Source organism: Sus scrofa, chromosome 18 (genome assembly GCF_000003025.6).
Source record: "Sus scrofa isolate TJ Tabasco breed Duroc chromosome 18, Sscrofa11.1, whole genome shotgun sequence".
NCBI lineage: Eukaryota > Metazoa > Chordata > Mammalia > Artiodactyla > Suidae > Sus > Sus scrofa.
In genome coordinates this window covers 35,512,083-35,532,877 of record NC_010460.4, presented here as the reverse complement: position 1 = coordinate 35,532,877, position 20,795 = coordinate 35,512,083, and the positions used below count along the sequence as shown (strand labels likewise).

The 20,795-nt window shown below is 35.9% G+C and overlaps 1 long non-coding RNA gene across 2 annotated transcripts in view; it reads right to left on the bottom strand.

The window, feature by feature from the left end:
- The window catches only part of LOC106506814, a 391,532-nt gene that overhangs the window by 179,077 nt on the left and 191,660 nt on the right, over positions 1-20,795 (bottom strand). Inside the window, exon 1 of one of the 2 annotated variants that reach the window (XR_002340400.1) lies at positions 8,380-8,523. The exons of the other annotated variant lie outside the window; for it this stretch is intronic. This is a non-coding gene — a long non-coding RNA (uncharacterized LOC106506814). Of the gene's footprint in view, positions 1-8,379; positions 8,524-20,795 lie in introns of those variants that run through there. 2 annotated transcript variants of the gene reach the window in all.

Here is a 20,795-nt window from a genome sequence, read left to right as displayed (position 1 = left end):
GTAGTCTTACCAAAATGAATATAGAGGGAACATACCTTAACATAATAAAAGTCATTTATGACAAACCCACAGCAAATATAAAACTCAATGGGGAAAAACTGAAAGCCTTCTCACTCAAATCTGGAACAAGACAAGGATGCCCACTCTCACCATTGTTATACAACACAGTACTGGAAGTCCTAGCCACAGCAGTCAGACAAACAAAAGAAATAAAATGCATCTAAATTGGAAGAGAAGAGGTAAAACTGTCACTGTACGCAGATGACATGATACTATATACAGAAAACACTAAGGACTCAACCCAAAAACTACTTGAACTGATCAAGAAATTCAGCAAAGTAGCAGGATGTAAGATGAACATTCAGAAATCAGCCACATTTCTGTATACTAAGAATGAAATATTAGAAGAAGAATACAATAATACAATTACCTTTTAAAATTGCATTCAAAAAATCAAATACATGGGAATACATATGACCAAGGAGGTTAAAGACTTATATGCTGAGGACTATAAAACATTAATAAGGAAATTAAAGAGGATTCAAAGAAATGGAAAGATATTCCATGTTTCTGGGTTGGAAAAATTAATATTGTAAAAATGGCTATACTACCCAAAGCAATCTACAGATTCAATGCAATCCCTATCAAATTACCCATGACATTTTTCACAGAAGTAGAACAAACAATGTGGTATATATACACAATGGAATACTACTCAGCCATAAAAAAGAACAAAATATTGCCATTTGCAGGAACATGGATGGAACTAGAGACTCTTATACTAAGTGGAGTAAGTCAGAAAGAGAAAGACAAATACCATATGATATCTCTTATATTCTGGAATCTAATATAAGGCACAAATGAACCTTTCCACAGAAAAGAAAATCATGGACTTTAAGAATAGACTTGTGGTTGCTAAGGGGGAGGAGGAGGGAGCGGGATGGATTGGGAACTTTGGGTTAACAGATGCAAACTATTGCCTTTGGAATGGATAAGCAATGAGATCCTGCTGTGTAGCACTGAGAACTTTATCTAGTCACCTATGATGGAGCATAATAATGTGATTAAAAAGAATGTATACATGTATGTGTAACTGGGTCACCATGCTGTACAGTAGAAAATTGACAGAACACTGCAAACCAGGTATAATGAAAAAAACAAAAATCATTTTTTAAAAAAGAAGCCCTTAAAACTTTTTCCTTGGCTTCACTGGGTCACCAACTTTATACAGGTTTCTTCCTAGTTCTAGGTCCCTGACTTCTCTTTCCTTAGATAACTTACTTCAGAAAAGGCAATTATAAATTCTTTTCTGTTTCCTTAAGATGTAAATCTTTTTGATATCTCTTATTAGTTTTACAGCCAGAGAATGTCTTTCTCAAGAACCTGGAAACACCTATTTGAAATGTAATCATTGGGAGTTCTTGTCATGGTGCAGTGGTTAACGAACCCAACTAGGAACCATGAGGTTGTGGGTTGAATATCTGGCCTCGCTCAGTGGGTTAAGGATCTGGCATTGCTGTGAGCTGTGGCATAGGTTGCAGATGTGGCTGAGACCCCATTTTTGCTGTGGCTCTGGCATAGGCTGGTGGCTACAGCACCAATTAGACCGCTAGCCTGGGAACTTACATATGCTGTGGATGTGGCCCTAGAAAAGCCAAAAAAAGAAAAAAGAAAGAAAGAAAAAAAGAAATGTAATCATCAAGGAAGATATCACCCCATTTCTTAGTTTGTGGGATGGTAGGAACCTAATTTCTGCAGGGCTTCTTGCTTCAAGTTACTACATCTCCTTGTGTCATAAGACAGAAGAAATTTTTAAGTTTCCTTTGTATAAACTCAATTTGTAAAAATAACTGTTCTATGATCTCATCCAAGTCTTCCACTTCAGTGGAGTCAAGTTCAGACTGAGTTTTGGTCTCACTCCTTTACTGCAAAAGCCTTAAAAAAAAATCTTCCTTGCCTGTTTACCACTGAGTAGGGCAATTTTTTGTTTGACACTGAACTTACTATTCTGACTTGTGTCATGGACCCTGAGATGTCACTTTCTGTTAATTATGTGTAAAGAGGAGCCACTTGAGAGGAACCTTATGGATTACACTATTTGTATCTGGCTTACTGCAGTGATCATTTTAGAGAAAACAGTTTTATACAGGCATATATCATTTTATTGTGCTTCAGATTTATGTGGTTTTTGAAAATTGAAGGTCTGTGGCAACCTTGCATATAAGCCTATCAATGCCGTTTCTTCCAACAGCATTTTCTTACCTCCTATTTCTGTGACACATTTTGGTAATTCTCTCAATAGTTCAAACTGTTTCATTATTATTGTATGTATTCTGGTGGTCTATGATTGGTTACCTTTGTTGTTACTACTATGACTTGCTGAAGGCTCAGATGATAGCATTTTTTGGCAATAAAATATGTTTAATTAAGATATGTGCATTTTTAAAGACATAATGCTGGAAGTTGCCATGTGTCACAGTGGGATCCGCCAGTGCTACAGCTGTGATGCAGGTCACAACGGTCACGAGGGTGCAACTGCGGCCTGAGAACTTCCACATGTCATGGATAAGGCCAAAAAAAAAAAAAAGACATAATGCTACTGCACACTCAACAGACTATAGGATAGTGTAAATACAATTTTCATATGCACTGGGAAATAAAATCATGTGACTCATTTTACTGTGATATTTGCTTGATGGTGATAGCCTGAAACCAAACCCATGGTATCTCCTTTACTTTTATATCCACTTTATCATATAACCATAATTTAATGTCTTAAAGCAGACTCATGAGAGTACAGTACACACAAAATTGTGTATGCCAACCATCACTGGATGTGTATTTTTTTTTTAATGGAGGTCCCAGGCCAGGGATCAGATCTGAGCCAGTTGCGACCTCTGCCACAGCTGTGGCAATGCCAGATCCTCAACCCACTATCCTGGGCCGGGGATCAAACCTGCATCCCAGCACTCCAGAGACGCCACTGATCCTGTTACACCACAGAAGGACCTCCAGATGTATGTTCTTATACATCTACTTGAAATAATCTTATCATCATTAATATAGTTTATCAATAGCTTTCTCTACATTACTATAGATATGATGGTTTTAACAAAATGGTTCCCTTGGCCCTCATAATAAATATTTATTATATAGACTATGCCCTATTATAATTCAGCTAGAACATAAAAAGATGAAAATATATGATTTGACACCTTCCTTTTAAATTTACTATTAAAAAAATATATTTTCTATACTTTTGGCATTATTTTTATTGGTAGCATCTAAATATTCATTTGTACTGTTCACTTCCCAGGCTTTTTACTGATTTTTTTTTCTCTAAGACGGAGCTTTTATATCCATGATGAGGAAAAACACTTTAATTTGTAGATGAATGTTACATTCCATAATGACTCAATTACTTGCTGAGCATATGTTTTCTTTAAATGTTACTATATCCTTTTAACAAATACACTGTATTAATTTATGAAGAAATGCACAAATCATCAAAACACCCTACAATGACATCATAATATGCTTCTGAAATACTGTTTATCCATTTCATTGCTTTATTCATATGAAGCAGCAATGACATGTACAAACCAGCTGTGGTGATAACAGGTGTGCATGCCCCTTGGATATCCAAAGGATGTCTTTCCGCTAAGTGGCAGTCTAATCACCCAAGCTCCATGGAAGACTAAATTTAAATCAGATGTTAATTGCCTCCAGAGTTCAGCTGATCTTTTCATTCAATTATCTTCCCTAAAGCCAAATGGAAAAATGCTTTGACTCAGGAAATTGTATATGAAATTCCCATCTGCTATAAGAGAAACAGGTTTACAAACCATGTGCATTTGAAAGGAGAAAAACCCTTATTCATTTTCAAATCCATGATTTTCCCCACTATCTGATGTTGTTTTCATCAAATAATTTCTATAAAAAGATTACATCAAGAAAATCCCTGATGTATAACTCTATTTGTTATTATAAGCATCTTTAAATAAGGGGCTGACGTTTTACATCTCTCTATACAGGGCATTGCCTAGGGGTCTCTTTTGTCTAAAGTTGTTCCATGCGTCTTTGACAACTTAACTTAGAGACTTACAGTAAGGCAAACATTTGAACAAATTATTTTTCTCAACTGCTCGCTTTCTTTATTTTCTAACTTTTCCAGCTCCTCTTCCTCCATTTTAATATAGAAATTCTATAACGAACAATTTCTTGGTACTGTCTTGTTCTATCTTTAACTCCTCAGTTCCTGGGTCAGCTTATTTAAAGTCACTTCCCTGCAGGCAACTTCCAATTCTCTATCTTCAGTCTTGACTTCTCCCAAGCTTCAATCTCGGTTTTCCAACCACATGTTGGCTGCACAGGCTAGTCTTATGGAAGTCTAATTGCACCCACCACTTCCCTCTTCATCTAGAATGACTGTCTGCTTCCTTTCTTTTGCTAAATACCTTACCTTTCACCTCTGTCTTAATCGGTATTTAAGCCCAGACTTTCAGAGTGAGCTTGATTCCATTCACTCTGGTTTTCTCTTCATTAACACCTAATTATCAACTTTTACTTACTCTTTGTCAGTGTTTTAATTTATTTTCCTGAAAAAAATTCCAGTCCTATTGAGTGTTATGTAACTGTTACTCTGTGAGGAATTATTATTGCATACTAAATTTATATTTCCAAACATCACAATGGGCATCATAGCTCCAGTAAGCAAGAACTAGCAATAAGTCTATATAAACTTTAATCCTATTATTCTTAGATTTCTATTTCATCTTTTGTTTTATAGGTAATAAAATGTCAAAAATATTCTTTCATTGTAGTAATTTATACTTTTTATTAAAAATGAGTGGAGAGAATTGTTTTTTAAGAGCAGAGGTACTAGAATTAGTTATTTAAAAAGTACACTGCATAAAAAGAAACTTCTGGGCAAAGCGAAACAAAATCCATACTATTACAAATGTCCATTCTAATGTTAAGTCAAATTAAAAGCCAGGGGTTGCAAGTAACCAAAAGAAGAAAGATTAATCAACCTACTCGTGGAGATAAAATCAATTGATGGAGAGCAAAAATGGTACGAAATACTCTATACCACACAGTAAGCCCCAGTTTATACATGGCACACAATTCTTTGTGAAAGAGAGGAAAATACAATTAGTTGAAACCCATCCAATTACCAGAAACCTATCTCATACTCTTGTTTTCTATCATAAAATGAGTGTCTTTTAACCTGTCTCTTTATGCTGTTATTATTATTCCTTTTTAAATTCAGACAGGTGCTGAGTAAAAGGAGCTCAGATGTAATTGAAGACTAAAGAAATATCATGTGTGGGTTTTTTTTTTTTCTTCCTTTAAACTCCCATAATATAAAACAGCAAACCAATTTAAACTAGATTTGGAAAATAAAAAGTTGCTGTCTGCCTAGTTTAATCCCAGTGAATTTTATATCAGAACAATAAATCCCTGAAAATGCAGGCTTCCAATGGAACCTTGTTAAATATTTAATCATAGGCACTAGGCCCATAACCATAAGCTGTGTTCCTTATTCTTATTTATTTCAACAGTAACTTTTATTCTTTTTATGGAAGAAATCGAATGATGAGGGATAATCACTCATGTGAATATATGTGTGCTTACAAATACCATCACGGCAATATTGCTGCATAAAGATTTAGTTGTGTAAGGATGAAATTACAACAATGACTATGCTGCAACAGAAAGGGAAGAAACTCTCTCTCCTCTACACTTGCTGGATGTGTGAGATTATGAAAAAGGCACATACCTTTAGGTTGTTTTATATTTATATTAAAAACTAAAAATGCTGTTTTGAGCTATCAGAAGACATCAGTGCAATGCCCAAATATATACAGCACCAATCCAGGAATAGTGTACACTTAAAAGTTAATTTTTATTCATTCTTTGGAGATTAGCTTAAATGTCACTTCCTTAAAGAAGTCTTCTTTGACCAACCTCCAGAATAGGTCTCTTCTTCTGATCTGTGCATGACCATTATTTCAAGACCCGAATCTCCATGATGAATGGTGGGTAACTAAATTACAAACTTGTTGCATTTAGGCTTTTCTACCTAATCCAAATTCTTATATTCCCTGTTACTACTATGCACCCAATCATTTATCTGGGGAATCTGGGAGTTTCTTAGATTTCTCCAAATCCCTCATCCCAGTTTCCTGGATTTTTACCAAGATTTTATCTATTACATCTTTTATCTATTTACCAATAGGTTTTATCTATTAGGTAGCTCATGAAATCGTTCAACCTCCATAGCCATCAATTTAATTTGGGCATTTAGATCTCTCATTCTAAACATGGCAGTTGCCTTCTAATTGATTTTCCTAAGTAAGCTCTAGTTGCCCTTTTAGTCAGACTAGTGCTTTATGTCAGGGATTTTTTTTTTTTTTTAAATTTTAAGGATAAATTTGTCATTAGCTTCCTGCTGAAAAGCCTTCAGCAGCTAGTCATCACCTTCACAATAGAGTAAACGCTGTAAGGGGACAACTAAAACTCAAGCAATCTGATTCCTGTCTGTAGGCCTCGTTCCCATCATAAACTTTTCTTAAATTTCAATATTCTGCTCTACTAACAGCAGCTTCCAGACTAAGCCACTATCTCTAAAATCTCTACGCTTGTGTATTCACCATCTCTTCTGCTATACCCTGCTAGAATTTCAAGATTCATGTTTATAATCATCTCTTTTTGGAAACAACATATGATTCCAGAAGGATGAATTAGATTTTCTGCCCTATGTATTTATATTACACTAGTTTATAGCTGTATTTTAACATTTATCAGAATATACAACTTACACTATACTGAGAGCTTACTGAGAGACGGATCTTTTTCCATCTTTGTATTTTTGAAAACCTGTTATCTAATCACAGTGATGGAAAAAAATCTGTGAAAAGAGTAAAGGAATTGATTCTTATATAGGAGACATTTGCCCAAATATTTGAAAATAATTTAGTCACCTGTAGTGAGAATGCTGTATTAAGCAAAGATTCAAAGTTAAAGGGTTAGAAATAGTCTTTAAACAAGTCAATAAAAAAAAAAAAGAAAGACAGGTCATTACAGTCCAGGTAAATGTTATTAATAGGAAGACATCACGGATTCTATTACTTTTCATCTAAGAGTTGTACTCTGTATTTTTTACTATTTAATATCTGCTTAATCTAGCATTCCAGACTGATTAATACTTCCATGCTTTCAAAGACATAAAACTCATAGTAACAGCTCACAACATAATTCCTTGCTCAACTATGCTCTTCAGTGCAATATTCATGCTTCAAATATTTATACAATATTTTAGTTTAGTACAGCACGATTATTCTCTGTGTATTGCCAACCAGAAACCTATCTGCATCCTTAACAAAGTTGGTTTCAATTTATTATATGGAAAAAAAACATTTAAGTGGACTAAGGGAAATGGGAAGGGTTTCGACCAGAGAAATAATATAATTTGGATTAGGTTTTAAAAATATCATTTTGGCTAAGGTGTTGAGAATAGCCTTTAAAAGTGGTATACTGAATCTTTTATTTGCAACTCTACATTTATTCTCCACCTACCCTGCACCCCAGGAGGTTGCTCCATATGAATGGCATCAATTGACTTCCTTTCTTCCAACTTCTGGCTGGATGCGGCCAATAGCATCAGCTACCTTTTGAGTCTGGGCTTACACTCTCCTTTTCAGCTGAGCTGAACACTCACCTCCTGGCTTTGACTTACTTATCTGTACTTCCCCAGGACTAACCTTCAGACAATAAGGGAAGGGACAAAATGGGCAAATGTTTTTCTCTGTTAATCTTTGGCTGACGCATTTAAAAGTATTCTGTATGTTCCTGAGAAGGTCCAGGAAAGATCAAACCCGAGCTACCTCTGGAGGGAATCAAACTCAGTACTACACACTTGTACTGACTTTTCTGTCTTGTCATATTTCATTCTTTCCTATTACTCCCTCACACTGCCTAAAAGATGTACTTGCCCATGAGTAATTATTTCAGTCTTTGCTTTTAGGAAAGCCTAGGCTAAACTCTAGGGAGGCTCTGATAGAAGATCAAGAAGTTGTAAAAGTGAGGTCAAGACACCTATTTCTTTAACTGCTGAGTCACCACTGAGAGTTTACTCAATCCTGCTACTGAAACTGACAACACTAAGGGCCTGCACCTGCCAGAACACAGACTAAGACTTGAACCCATGCGCCAGGACTCGAACCCAGCCAAAACCCAGACTGGGACTTAAACCCGCCTAAACCCAGACTGAGACTTGAACCCACGTGCTGGGACTTGAACCCACATGCCAGTACTCGAACCCAGCCAAAACCCAGACTGGGACTTAAACCCACGTTTTAAGCTCGATTTACTTACCCTGTGTCTGGACTCACTAAGGTTCAGGATCGTTATGCCTCCGGGCAGAAGGAACTCAGCAAGAGACAAAGTGAAAGGTAAGCAGCACACTGATTAGGATAGGACGCTTGTAAGAAATGCAAGCAAGCAGGCAAGGAAGCTCTGCCCCAGGACCAGGGGCATAGGGATTGGAAAGACCCGCCTCTTCCGGGAGTGGTAGCTCCTCCTTAGTATCTGTAAGGTGTGTGTACTCAAATCAGCTGAAGGGCCATCTTCAAACTCTTGCCCTTAGTCTGAGTCTGAATGCAGGCCTCATCCTATCCCCTACCCAATAACCTGAGGCAATTCTCGCACCTCCACTAGTTAAGCAAACCTGCCTTGTTCTGAAGGTTTTCTTAGTCTCCCAACATCTCCCAGGTTTCACTCTTTATCTATAATCCCTATTAGGACCTCTATAACCACCTGTGCCTACTCTATCCCTATCACTACTGTAAGGGCAAGTGCAAAATAAAAATAAGAGGCTTAATTCTCCCACTGAAAATAAAAAATGGACTTCCTTCCTCTCCCTTTTCTTAGAGTAGTTACTTTAGAAACCTATAAGTTCTTTGTCTATCTCTGAAATGTATGTAAATCTTTTTAAGAGCGAAATAAGCCTCTTGCCAGCTTTACAACCCAAGCATGTCTTTCTCAAGGACCTTAGAGACATCTTGTTGAAAGGTAATCAAGGAAGATAATGCTCCTATCTCCCGGTTTCTGTGGGAGAGCAGGAGCCTAACATCAGGGGGTTCTTCTCTCAAGTTGAGAAAATATCTCCCGTTATAAAGATACGAAAGTTCATTTTTCTTGCTATAAAGCCAACGAATTAGCACAGATGATCACCTTAATTACCAGGTGAATTTAGGATGAACTGTTTGTGACAAATGGTGCTGTCAAGTGCTTTTTCTTGAGGACCAGTTATTGTTTATCTTGTATCTTGAGACCATGTACATAATTGATTGTGTCTGTTTGGCTATAAAAGGGTGAGATTCATCTTTGTCTCTGCAGTCTCTTAGCATATTGTCTGTGATGCACATCAAATTCTAGCTTAATGCTAATTTAATAATAAAACTTTCTTCTTCCCTTTCTAAATTTGTGGTGACGTTGTCTGGGTTGGCAGGGGATTTTGGTTTTAATTATATTTCTGCAATATTTCCAAAATCTATAGACCTTATTTAGCCCTCTCCTGATTCTGTAACCACTCCCTCTCCTAGATTCTCTAAGCCTGGTTGTGGTAACAGCTCCAATCTATCACTAGCCCCAACCACTGCTGCTTTTTCTGTTGCTTTTCTCAAACCATACCAATAAATTTGTAAACGGTTATACTGTTAAATTCTCCTAAAGTTCCAAATTTGTGTGGCATTAATTTCCTTTCAGGACCTTGACTAACAAATTAGAAGGGATTGAAAGCAAGGAAATTGTACCATATAGTATATTATACATATATATATATATATATATATATATACAGATATATTACCTTTATTCATTCTTTTATAAATGGACTCAGGTTGCTTCCATATCTCGGCTATTGTAAATGATATTGCAATGAACACAGTGTTCAGATATCTTTTTGAATTAGCATTTTCATTTTCTTTGGATGAATCCCGGAAGTGGAATTGCTGGACTGTATGGTAGTCTAGGTTTAATTTTTTGAGAAACCTCATATTGTTTTTTGTGGTTGCTGCACCAATTTACATTCCCACCAACAGAGCAGGAGGGCTCCCCTTTCTCTACATCCTTGCCAAAACTCATTATTTGTTGTATTTTTGTTAAGAGCCATTCTGACATGTATGATGTGATATCTCATTGTGGTTTTGATTTGCATTTCCCTGATGATTAATGATGTTAAGCATGTTTTCATGTGCCTATTGTCCATCTGTATGTCTTCTTTGGAAAAATTGTCTGTTCAGATCCTCTGCCCATTTTTTAACCTGACTGCTGAGTTTTTCGATACTGAGTTGTATGAGAATCACTTTTGACTCTTCACTCTGTCGTAAACTCCAATACTTCTGAAAGTTCTAATATTTCACTTTAAATATGTATATAGAACCAACCATTTCTCTTTTATCACCTAAATAAGCAACATCACCTCATTTTTGATTATTAAAATAGTTTTTTTTTTTTTTTTTTTTAGTGTTCTGTGTCCTCTCTTAAAACCTTTGGATTACCCTCAATACAAAGGACAGAGTCATCTTTTTTAAAACATGGGCAACATATTGATATTCTTTTTTTTAACCTTTTATTGATGCATGAGTGATGAACTAAAGGCTGAGCATATTTGATGTATATAACTCGATGAGTATGAAGATAAGTACATATCCATGAAACCATTACCACAGTCATGCCATAAACATATCCATATTCATCACCTCCAAATGTTTCCTCCTGCCCTCTCTATTTATTGTTACTTTTTGGTAATAAGTACACTTAGCATAAGATCTGGTCTCTAGTAAAATTTTAAGTATAAATATAGTATAATTAAGTATAGGCAATGAGCTGTACAGTGGCTCTCTAGGACTTATCCATTTTATATAACTGAAACTTTGTACCTCTTGACTAATACCTCCCTGTTTTTTCCACCTCCTCTTAGCCATAGGCAACTACCATTCTACTCTCTGCTTTTCGAAGTCTGACTATTTTAGATTCCTCATATAAGGCATAATGTAGTGTCTTCCTTTTGTATCTGGCGTATTTCACTTAGCATATTTTCCAGGTTTACCCATGTTGTTGCAGGATCTTCTTTTTTATTATATTATTTCTTATGTATGTATCACATTTTCTTTATCAATTTGTCTATCAGTGGACATTTAGTTTGCTTCCATCTCTTGGCCACTATAAATAATGCTGCAATAAACATGGCAGCACAGATACTGCTTCAAGATCCAGATTTCAATTTCTTTGAATATAGAAGCCCAAGTGTGACTGCTGAATTATAGCGTAGTTCTATCTTTAATTTTCTGAGGTGTCTCTATACTATTTTCCATACTGGTTGCACCTATTTACAGTCCTGCCAACAGTGCATGAGTTCCCTTTTCTTCACATGCTCATCGATATTTGTTATATAAGTTTCAGTCTTTCTTCAATCCTTCTATTACAGCTCCAGTCTTGTGTTTCTTGTCTGTTTTTTTCAAGTTTAATTTCTTTGCCGAAATAAATCTTTATCTTGTGTGTGGTGACTATTAAATACAACAATTGATTGCCTCTGTATATTCTACTAATGAGCCATAAGAAATTCTCTCTCCTGTCACTTTTACACAGCTGACTTCATTCACACTGCATAAATGAGCACCTAAAACAAATCAGCGTCAGTTTTTATTAATATGTAGCAGATTTCAGATTACAGTTATCACAACCAGAAAATGTATTTGTTGGTGCAAAGTGAAGATTAAAAAATGATGAATTTCTGAGAATTGTATTTCAATTGCACTTTTCAGGGAAGTAAATACTGAAGATCATACAGTAAAGTGAAAAGAACACAGGATGAGGCAGTAGAGTTGAATTTGACTACCAGATCCTTCCCACTTTTGGTTATGTGAACATGATGGAATAGTTAACCTCTTTGTGCCTCAACATTTCTGTATATAATATACAATTCCTTTCCCACTAAATCCAGACTATATAAGGTAATAAAAAATTTTTTTGATTAAGAGACAAAAATGGTTTACTGAGCATAGAAGTTAGGATGTTAAAGTTCCAAATCCACAGGGAATAAAGGGAGCATAGAAGGGAGAAATGTGTGACTCACAAGGTCTCATCACATGGAAAAATGAGGTCCCTGAGACTCTAAGTTGTTTTTATGTATATACTAGCTGGCTAATCCCACATCCAAGGTGACGACTCTTGGCCGCTGGGTTCTTATACTCCCTACTTGCCTCTTGTGCTGGTCTGTTCATTTACTTTGTACTATGTTCTTGGGAGATCACTGGTCATCCCCCTTTGAAGAATTTGTTTCCCATTGATGAGAGGAAGCAGACATCTGAGAGTTGGTGTATCTTCCACCTGGATCTGCTAAAATTGTCTTTCTTCCATCTCTGTTTTACAATCACTTATCTCCACCCTAATAGGATTCCTGATAGACCCAGAGACTTTCAGTTAAGAACCCACATCTCAACAGAACTTGAGGGCAATTCAGATATGCCAACTTAAGGCCTGGCCATCATGACTTATCCTCTTAACCAGTATGCATTCCCCATTTTGTAGTGGGCCTCTGCTCAGGGTCTCCTCTTGGAATCCTAACCCACCCTGGAACAAGGAGTGTTCCATGCTTTCTATAATCCCTTAATTTTATTAAACACATATACAAAGATCGCCCCCAGTGAACTATACTCCAGGATGTTCAGCTTGGGCTGGCTATATGACTCACTTGCAAGTGACAGAAGTGACACTGGAAGCCTTTTAAGTCTAGGCCAGAAGAAGCCTAGAAGCTTCTGTGCTAGTCTTTTAGAATGATTTCTCAGAACGCAAGCCTGAGAAACCTGAATTAAATAAAAATGCTCAGCGAAGAAACCCAAGCTGGCTATGTTGAATGACCACATGGAAAGAAATGATGCTCGCCCAGCTTAAGCTCTTCCAGCCATTAGAGACCAAGTACCAGACATGTAGTGGAAGATGCCTTTCAAATACTTTAGTCTCAGCCTTCATTTGATTGCAACCTTAAGAGAGAATCATCAACTTGAGCTACAACCCAAAAAAGGTAATTTTTGCTTGATGTTGTAAGCCAAAATGCTTTGGGGGCATATGCTCTGCAGCAATAGATAAGCAGAATACTTTTACTTATTCAAAAGCCAAAGAGGAGAAATTAAGACACTAGTCTCCTTTTTTGAGACTACTACCTACCTCTCTTCTTTGCTTTCCACATCTTTAGAGGCCATTCATATGTGTATGCAGTTATGGTCACGGTGGTACTGATGATTAATGCTAGGGAGTTTTTGTTAGTGGAGCCTTTTGCTTTGTTTTGTTTTACTGTTCTTCTTATCTTATCTAAGCCTTAATAGTTAACTGGTTTCTCTCCTCCATAACAATAGTCTCTAAACTTTTTTGATCTAGTATTCTTCCAAATAAAAAGCATGTTGAGAAATTCACATGCAAATGATTTATTAAGAAAATGCACTCAAGGGAAAAATGATTACAGAACAATACGAGCAGAACAGAAAAGAAATAGAGGCCAACAAAAAGTGCAATTTCAGGCAGTCTTAGACATATAACTTGAGTCTGATCCTTAAGAGAAACCCTCGGTGTATATTATGCCAAAAGAGTTTTTCTTGGCTTAAGAAAAAGAACTTAGGTTTTCATAACCCTGCCTTGATTAGGCACTGGCTAAGGGCTTTTGGGGGAATGGGATGGTGGAAAAATAAACTCCCAGGACTTTTATCTCTGAGTGTCAGCTGGCAAAGAAACTCCAGCAACAGCCATTTAAAGAGAACCACAGGTATGCACCATTGAAACAAAACATAGACATAAGCTGGGGAATCTAAAAACTATAGAAGGAATCCAAAGGGATTTCATTGGCACCAACAGAATCTACTACATCCCACAATATATCTTATGGTTGAGAAGCATGAAAAGACAAAAAAGAAAGACTTGGATTTGGAGTATACTTTATATGCAATAGGTTTAAGATTTATTATTGACATTTATGAAATTTATGGAGCTTTGAAAAACTGTTTTTGGGGGTAGATCTATCAATCAGGATTTTATAGAAATCATCCCAAAGGAATTTTTTTAGGCACTTTCAAAAACTCACTTAACAAGTCAAAAACTGATATAAGACAGCTGAGCAATCAGAAAAGATTATTTTTTTTCTAAAGCTAGACTGGCATACAAGTAATAGATACAACATTCCAGCAAATCGTACAATGTGGGTTGCAAAAAACCTAGTAGTTGGTTACTCTCGATATTACAATTATGTCTTATGGGCTTATTTTATAGCTTTCTTAATATTTGTTAAAAAAAAAAAAAGGGAATCTCTATAGCAGTGCCACAGAATACACAGTTGTATGCTTACCAACTACTTATCAGTATGAAATGGTCACTGCCCAGGGTAATGTCTATTTTATTTTTTAGAAATTATGCTAATAAAATATAGTATTAAAAGGTAATTTTAAGTATATAAAGTGGTTCAAAAATAGACAATAATAAATCAAATAAGTATAAAATGAATTGGCTTTTTAAAAATATCTTGCTGGTCATGACAGCAATATGATATTAAAAGGCTATTCTTTCAAGGCACAAGAAACCTAAAGGTTGGGTTAGTTGTTAGGGACTGAAAATACTATCCATTTTTAATAGGGTCATTTTTTTTCCAACTTTTTTTCAGAGGTCAGTAGATCGTCACTTCTTTACTTTGTGACACGTTCAAGTATATATTCACAAGAATTAGAAATACCCACGCCATTAACTTCTTACTGTCTGGTGATCCACATGTACTTGATTGTGGGCATCACCTGTAAAGCATGGCTTCATTGCCTGAATTATTTAAGCAAATTATCCATTTTGTAAGGATTGGATTTGGTTGAGATGCTATAATGTGTATATCCACTCATCAGATACCTATTACTGCACCATGTCAGGATAAGTGAAGAGAAGCCAACTGGCGAGGACATCATCCCTTATCACAGAATCTCTACCAGATTGCGTAGCTCATGAAACAGGTGATAACTGACCCGTCTAATATAAGGGACAAAATTCGGGCACTTTTTAAAACCTATATGTGAAATATTAGTAAATGATAGTATTTTAGTTGTTTTAGATAAATATTAAATTTAATATTTAATATTTTCTTCCTACATCCAATTCAGATTATCTTGTGTAACTTCTAGGGTGCATCTATCTGCTTTTCTTTTATGTACTCTCTTCCTTCCCAATTTCAGCTAGACCATATTGGTGGGCAAGAACTTTCAGAATATGCTTACCATTTAGAGTAATTCTATGAACTGAAATCTTCAGGTTTGGCACTTGATATATTAAAGAGGTAAAATGATTTAGCAGATCTTCTCTCTCCATAGTGCTTCCCTTTTAAGGCATTTTTTTTCTTTTTCCTTTTTTGGCTAGTAAATACATCCATTCTCATTTGTATTAACTTAAACACTCCTTAAGATTAAGAACCTGCAATACAACATGATTTAAAGAGTGGGTTTTTTTTACCCTTTACTACATGATGGAATTACCTGAAAAAATTTTCAGCATTCTGATGTGTGGGTTCCACTCTGGAGATTCCCATGACATAGGTTTGTGGTACAACCTGGCCATAGGATTTATTCAATGCTCTCAAGGTGATTCCATTTTTGCAACCAAGGTTGAAAACCATTGGCTTAAAGAAGAAAATTAAAATACTTAAGTGTAATATGGACAAAAGTATTGTGCTTGCTATAATATGTTGTTACCATAAGACACGAAACATGATAAAGTGGTTATTTATTGCTACGGTTTACTTTTCTTCCCCCAAATACTCAGTTTGTGGAAAAGGGGGCCTGACCTCATCCGTTTTTCAAAACTTTGAGAGAGAGGAATTACTTAGATTCAAAGTAGAGCCTCTACTACCTCCCTTGTTTCCAAAAGAGAAATCAATTAGGGCTTTCCATAATGTCTACTCTTTGTCCTGTTAATCTCATTCGGTTATTCTCACTTCAAAGACTGTTGTAATAAATAAAAAATATGCCACAGATAAAGCACCTAATAAGCCTTACATCTTTTATAATCTCCAGGGGCCATATTTATGAGTGAATTTCTCTAAATTTGTGTGTAATAAAATTTACCACTTTAAACCATTTTTAAGTGTACCCTTCAAGTGGCATTAATGATACTCACAATGTTGTGCAATCATCACCACTATCTATTCCCAGGGCTTTTACACAACCCCAAACAAAAACTCTGTAACCATTAAGCAAAAGCTACTTATTTTCCTTTTCCCAGCCTCTGGTAACCTTTATCCTTTCTGTCTCCGAATTTGCCCATTGCAGCTATTTCATAAAAGTAGAATGATACAATATTTGTTCTTTTGTGTGTTTCTTAGCTCTGCACTATCTAGAATTTTAATTTTTCTGGGATGATACTTTTTGTTTGCCTGATTGTTGCAAGCCCCAACAGCCTGTTTGTGTTCTTGTTCTCAACAAATGTTCTTTTTCCATGTAACTGTAAATTCAACACTTCATAATATTATGTAGTTTTTAAAAATACACACATGCATACATATCAAAGTAGAATTCTCTTACATTCTATTTGAAAATATTGCTATATTATCCTATCCATTATGAAGTGAATTAACTGAGAGAAAAAAGTTTCTTGCTTACAATATTAATTAACAAAATAGCACATTCTGCTTAATTTGCATATCTTATTGGTGGCTGAAACATGCCAATTGAGCTATTATCTTAATTAATAGTTGTTCAGTGAAGCACAATGTTGCATTTCATAAAGAATTAAGACGGACCACTGACTGTTTAATTCTTTTTAGTCTTGACACATTACAAATCATACTAAACCACATTAAGATAATTGCAAAGTTGTATTCTCAAACACACACACACACACACACACATCTGTTTATTTAAAATAAAAAAGCAAAAACAGATCGGGTCTCAGGCTCACAGTGAGTCTAGAACAAAAGAAAACTTTTTTTAAAAAATAGAATGATTACATTTAAAAAATTTTAGTGACAAACAAAACTCTCTTTTCCAGCAGTTTTACTGAAAAATTCAGTCCATCAACATGTCTTCTCAACAAAATACTAACTAATCAACTTCTTTACTAAATGAAATGTAAAAATGAAATTACTGCCCATTTTGCTTAGACAATTTGACAATAAGTTAGAAAACCAAAACAAGGCTTTGTATTCGGAATACTAAACAAAACAAAACAAAAAACCCCCTATTTTTCCTGAAGAACACAGCACATGAAGTAAAGACCAGATAAAGTAGCCCTTTGAAAGGCAGTAAACTTGTCAGTTGTCTGTGGCTTTTTTTTTTATCAAGTGGTCAGATGTGGCGTGAATACTTGAATTTTTGTAGGAGTCCCTCTGATGATTTGTCTTGGGTCTCTTTGATTGTGAATCTCCATCATCAGAGAAACAGAACACATTCCTCATGAGTGGGGTGAGTATGGCGGCTTATGAGTCATCAGGAAATTGTGTATTCACAGGCTTGCCAACTGGCTGCTTCTGTATATATCATGGTGATAGAACTCTGTGTGGCTCTGAAAGTGGCATAACTCTGAGTTTGCTGTTTATACTCTGTTCATTCAAATAGAATAGTTAAGGTTCACAGTACATACGCTGTACCAGGAAAGTTATTATTTTTTTTCATGTCTTTTCATTTAGTCCTAATAACCTTTGAGGGTAGGTATTATAACAATATTATCCTCTTTTTAACATAAAGATGCTGAGCCTTAGAGACATTAGGTGACTTGTCCAAGATCACATGTATGATTTCCAGGAAGTCGTTTAACTAGAGGACAGATGATCTCTTCCAGACATCAGGATATGCTAGTGCCAGAAATTATTAAAATGATGGTGTCAATGGTTATTAACCTTTCTGCCATAACTTCTCCATTTCAAAAGATGGTACACTTTTGTGCAACAAAGATCGTTTAAGTGCATAAACGGAGTGGCAAATCTTTTTTTCTTGTTGTTCTCTAAAAGCGGTTATGCTACATTCCAAAAAAATCAATATTAACAATTTCATCAGGTTAAAAGAGATTCTCAATGATTAGTTTAACATATTAATTTCTCATAAGATATATCCTAATCTTCACACTCAAAAATGTATTTCTAAATCTCTAAATTATGAAGTATATATAATTACCCTTCAAAGTATTTCTACATTACATAATATTTTCACATAAAATACAAAAATCAGGTCTTTCTACCCACTGCACCCCTTCTTTCCAAACAAAATATATCTTCTTTATTGCTGTGCTAATCCAGTCTTTGCTCCATCTGTAAAGCTCTGGTTTTCATTCACTGAGTTGACCTTTTGTTTGTTTGTACTTTTTTACTAATTAACTCCTCTCTAAAGCTGTCCTGCTTATGAATGCCAGACTCATAGCAGACCTTATCTCCCTTATCTCAGCAATGATTCCTAATACACTCCAACAGCAGTCAACTAGGAAGATCTCAGGGAGATGATAATGGAGTGAGGGAAACTGATCAGGGCTGGAGTCTGGCGAGACAGAGAAGAGACCACCCAGAGTGTGACTAAGGGAACTCAAAACATCATTGTGGGAAAACGCATTTACCAGAATTCTTTGCAATACAATACTGTGTGTGCGTGGAAAGAGTATTTTTAAAAGCTGTCTGGGTCTTGGAGGGGGAGGGAGGAGGCAGAGAAGAGCACACTTTTTCAAAGTGTGCTTAACTGCTCCTGAATTCTTAGGAGGATAATGTTATGTAAATAGACTAAAGATGGTCCCTGTATAAGGATTTCAAATGGCCCCTGTGTTATTTACTTCTTCACAGCAGGCTAGAAACATTAACCCAAAGTCTACCAGTGCCAAACTCAAATTCTTACAATCCAAATGCTTCAAATATAGTCTAAATAAACATAATTTAGCCATTTAGAGCCTACCTATTTCATGCACCCTGTGAAACTGCACCCAAATCTTCTACCCACAGATAAGACAAACACTGCAGCTACAAAAAAACCCCAAACCATTACTGCCCTTTCAGGGTCTCTGCCCAGAGACATCAGCTACACACAGAGGTCCTCTCTCCAAGTTCCCCATCTCTCCCCAGAGACTCCCTTCCCCATCCCACTTCTGTGTAAATAGCCCCAACCTTACTGCCTCTCAAAGGTCTCGTGCTAGGAGAGACTTGCACTGTCTTTTAATCCTGTCCAAATACTGCTCAATAATGCTTGTGTATCATCACTTCTTACACTCCTGTCACTTTCTTGATAAACCTTGAAATTCTCCAACTTACCACAGATGACTCCATAACCTGAAGTGCTTTTGGATTCTCTAGTGGATATAAAAACATGGGATTAAATCTGCATTCCCTGGGTACATAACAAAAAAGAACCAAACTTCACCATTAGAGATTTTCATCTTCTCCACCTCTCCTCCATGTGTCCCTTAGCCCCTTACCAAATATACAGGGAATAAAAATTTAAAGTACTGTATATTGCTTTGAGGCAGTATCAAAATATCAGCAATTTAATAGCGTGCTACTGCTGAAAGGACACCACAGTACATCCTCCCAGACAGTGAACAGAAAGCAAGAACGCAATGGGTGCAGTGGGTATTGACAAGAGACCCTAGAGACACTGCAGCCATCCTATCACTTTGAGCAGAGCCTTATCTGTGGCATCAGTTCAGTGACTAACTCAGGGAGAATATTTTTGTTGTTGTTTCATGCCTTCGTTTATTTGAGATTATCCTAGTATATCTATTGTTACCATGGTTCTTCTGCATGTTATTGGTTATGTCAACTGTACTAGGTATTGAGGCAAAAGTTCCACAGTGCACACCTCTAATTTTGTCTATACAAACGAATTATGTGCAGTTCTTTGCAACCAGAAATAAGGGTGGGTAGGCTATTTTTTCTCTGACATGAATGAAGTTTTTCTTTCTAAACACTCTTGAAGCAATGCTTAAAAACCATCTTTTCAAAGGGTGAGGTCTATTTATTTTTGGATTAAAGACCTCAGGCTAAAAGGGGGAAAGAAACAGTTTCATTTAGAATGAAGTATAACACTTCATATGATAAAAGGAAATGATGTGATGGAAGAAACTTTTGAGAACTTCTCGGAAAAGTTTGGCAGTAAATTAAATGCTTCATCTGAGCTCATTAATCATGCATTCACCTTTAGCTCATGACACATTCCCAGTAATGGTGACATTTTCAAGCTAATTTAATTGCATATTCTTTATTTAGGAGTGATACTATAGGACATATTTTCTAAATAACTATAATACCACATTGGTCATTAAATTTAGTTACTTTTTTAATCCAGTTTTAATATATATATAATTATGGTTGATATCAGATGAAAGAAAACTAACTGATTGGTCAGCATTTAAAAGTTAATTTTAAAATTAAAGGGAAAAAAATTTAAAAGTGCTTTAATAATGTCTAAATGAGGGCCCAGGACTCTCACCCTCTTAGCTAAAGAACTGGGAAAAGAAGCACATGTGGGCTGGAAAGTGTGGTAGAAATTCTTGCTGTTTCTGTTTGTCTCTCTTCTCTTTATAATTTCTCCTCAAAGCCATGGATCTGCAGTGTGCTGGCTTGGGCACCTAAACCTCAAAGAGAAAAAAATTCTCTGAAGAGAGGGAATGTGAAAAAAGCTCTTTTGGTGCAAATACTATTGGAGGAATATTTGTTTGTTACATTTTTTCATTTTTATTATTATTTTTTTTTGTCTTTTTTTTTTGCCTTTTCTAGGGCCGCTCCCGCGGCATATGGA